The sequence below is a fragment of the Triticum urartu genome, chromosome 6A (assembly GCF_056163025.1).
Source record: "Triticum urartu cultivar PI428250 chromosome 6A, HENAU_Tu73, whole genome shotgun sequence".
NCBI lineage: Eukaryota > Viridiplantae > Streptophyta > Magnoliopsida > Poales > Poaceae > Triticum > Triticum urartu.
The window spans coordinates 379,623,286-379,626,928 of record NC_141878.1 but is presented as its reverse complement, the minus strand read 5'-3'; the positions used below and the strand labels follow the sequence as shown (position 1 = coordinate 379,626,928).

At 42.8% G+C, this 3,643-nt stretch overlaps 1 pseudogene; it reads left to right on the top strand.

Moving 5' to 3' along the window:
* Positions 1-2,075: 2,075 nt before the first annotated feature.
* On the top strand, positions 2,076-3,442 carry LOC147965330 (uncharacterized; annotated as a pseudogene).
* Positions 3,443-3,643: the final 201 nt, after the last annotated feature.

The window sequence follows — 3,643 nt, the reverse complement described above, 5'->3', positions numbered from 1 at the left end:
TTTGTTAACTGAATTGCTTGAGGACAAGAAAGGGTTTAAGCTTGGGGGAGTTGATACTTCTCCGTCGTATCTACTTTTCCAAACACTTTTGCCCTTGTTTTGGACTCTAACTTGTATGATTTGAATGGAACTAACCCAGACTGACGCTATTTTTAGGAGAATTGCCACGATGTTGTTTTATGTGCAGAAAACAAAAGTTCTCGGAATGACCTGAAACTCCACGGAATATCTTACAATAAATAATAAAAAATCCTCACCAAAGATGAAGACCAGGGGCCCCACACCCTTGCCACGAGGGTGGGGGGCGCGCCCCCTACCTCGTGGGCCCCCTGGCACTACAACAAAAATGGCTTGTATGGTCGCTTTTTCTGAGACGCTATTTATCTTCGTCTCTACGCCCATGAACACTAGCAAGCTAAAGACGCTTCTTAAAACGTTTATAAGGTGTCACAAGCTTCTGCTTATAATTGGCCATTTAGAAAATAGGTATATAATTTTAATTAACTTAGAGACGATTTGTGAGACGTTTTATATGCGACTATAATCCTTCAGCGTGTAGATGAGCTCGTTGCCGGCCATTTCTCTTTTTAGGCGTCGACTACCAAAGAGTTTTGTGAAAAAAATACTACATGTATTATAAGGTAATATAAAGAGTGACTACGCCGTTGGCCCATGATCCCAAACACACCAAGGCAGCCACGCTCGGTACCAGACACGAGTCGAGTAGCCGACCGCCTGAGCACGTCGTTTCCCTTCCTTGATTCCAACCTTTTCCCCAACCTAGCGCTAGCTGAAGGCTCCGGCGGCGGCGGCTGGCCCTCTCCTGCCTCCCCCTCGGTCCCTCCCCTCCCCTCCATCCGGCCATCTCACTCCCCTGCCTCGGCCTCCGGCACCCAGCCCTCTCCTCCGCTGCTCCGCTAGGCGCCAGGCCACCAGCCCGCCTCCGGCCTCCCAAGCGCGGCGGCAGTCGGCAGCCGGCAGCGCCCTCCAGGCTCCAGCCACCGTCCTCGTGCCTCCCCGGCGCGGCGGCAGCACCATCCAGCAGTCCGGCCTCCGTTCCTCAACAGACACAATGTACTGCATCTATTCTTTCCCTCCGTTTCTATTTTCTAAACAAATCTGAAGATTATTCTATGATTGCTTATAAATTTAAATTGAACTTGATTCATTTGCTGCGTATGCTCATAAATGATTGCTGCTTACTAATTACTGTGTGATTCATTTGCTGCTTACTATGGAAATTGAAATGTTTGTGCAATGTACATCAGATCCTGATGCCCATTGGCCCCGGCACAATGCCGCTCCCCGCCAACGCCCCTCTCCCTCAGCTGCTGACCTCGGCAACGAGCTCACCCACACGCCTCTGCTGCCAGAAGATTGCCCGCATGTTGTTATTTTCTTTTTATATCTCTGCATCGTGTGAAACATAGCTCGAATTGAGATATATCACTTGTGTTTCCCTTTCTATCTTATTGTGATGCACTGTATTATTGCAATTTGAAAATTTTTGTTAAAAATCGGTGAACCTTTTTGGTGGTTGAATGACAATTGTGTTAAAAACAGTGGTACTGTTTATTAGATGGCACTCATTTATGACATAATATTCTTAAGTCGATCTGGTTAGGGGAACTGCCTACGGATGCCAGAAAAGAAAATTCTGCAGTGTGATGCAAAAGTTGAATTACCTAAGTTGTGTGTCATCTCTATTTTTCTTGATTTAGCGAAGCGAAACTAGTGGATATTACTTAGATTTTTAGTAACTAGTTGCTCCAACTAGCCTTCTGTTGTTTATCACTTGAATGCAGAAAAAAATCAAGCATTGGAGACATCCATTTTTTGTCATCGATGAAAACTTCTTTATGTACTTCACATAAATTCTTCTAGTAAAGACACATCTCGATTTATGTTTGTAATGTAAGGTGAATGATGTCGGTATATCATATTATACAATTTGAACCTAAGTATCCAATGCATAGTTTAAAATATTCATATGAACCTATGCTTAATGTAAAAGAGCATATGGAAAATTATAAACTGAACTATTTTGTTTTCATTACTACAGCTAGCAAAGGCTAATGGATCGAGGTTGGATGAGTAAACCAAGATCAACTACTGATTATAAAGAAGGTGTCGAGCAATTTCTATCTTTTGCCTTCCATGATGTTCCACTCGGTGATAAAATTCTCAATCCCTGTGTAAATTGTGGAAATAAGGCAACACAGAATTATGATGAAGTGAAAACCCACCTAAGATGTGATGGTATTCTTCAGGGTTATACAAAATGGGTTTTCCATGGAGAAGAGTATGATTCATCGTCATTTGCATTTGCTCCCATGTCAAATAACAACAACAATTTTCATATTCCGGGTTTTCTAGTGAATTCTGATGTAGAAGGCAGTAATATAAGATTGCATGACATTTCTGGGCTCTTAAGTGCCATTTTCCCCATGGCTGACAGCTTCCAATCACTATCAAGCACATCTGATGGGAAACTAGATGGTGTTCAGTCTGAATTTGAGAACTTGGAACCTGGTATGGTTGAGAATGTCAATACAACATCTATAGATGATGATGCAATGAGAGAACAAGACATATACGCTAGTTTCCTCGAGGAAGCAAACACAGATTTATACCCTGGATGTGCAACATATTCGAGGTTGTTATTTCTTGTCACTTTATATCACATGAAAGTCTTGCGTGGATGGTCACAGGAATCATTCACACAGCTACTTGGTGTATTATCGGTTGCATTTCCTCAGATAAACCTACCCAAGAAATATTATTAGGTGAAAAAATCATACGTGGATTAGGGCTGGACTATGAGAAAATTCATGCATGCCCAAGAGACTGCATGCTTTTTAGAGGCGAAAGAGCTAACCAGGAGTCTTGCCATGTTTGTGGTGCCTCTCGTTGGGTTACCAATGAAAATGAGAAGAAAGATTCGGCAACTGAATCTAAAAAGAAGAAGAAGAAACCAGCCAAGGTGTTGCGATATTTCCCATTGATTCCAAGGCTCCAAAGGTTATTTGCAACCAAGAAGACATCAACTGACATGCGTTGGCATGATGAGGATCGTACAAAAGATGGATTGCTGCGATGTCCAGCTGATGGAGAGGCTTGGAAAGATCTTGATGCCAGATATCCTAAATTCGCCGAGGATCCCCGTAATGCGCAGCTAGGCGTTGGGTCTGATGGGTTTAATCCTTTCCGACTCATGAGTGCAAAACATAGTACTTGGCCAGTGATGCTTATTCCATACAACCTACCACCTTGGATCTGCATGAAGCAAACATCTCTAATTTTATCAATGATTATTCCTAGACCAAGTTCCCCTGGCAATGATATTGATGTATATTTGCAGCCGTTGGTGGATGAGCTGCAACAACTTTGGAAGGGTGTGGACACTTTTGATTCATGTACCCAGGAGAAATTTTCTCTTTGAGCTGCACTATTATGGACTTTGAACGATTTTCTAGCGTTAGCTTACCTCTATGGGTGGAGCACGAGCGGTAAATATGCTTGCCCGTCTTGTGGTCCTTTCACAAGATCATATTGGCTAAAGAAGAGTAAGAAATTTTGTTATATGGGTCATCGCCGATGGCTAACATAGAATCATGTATTTCGAAGACGAAAGAAGGAGTTT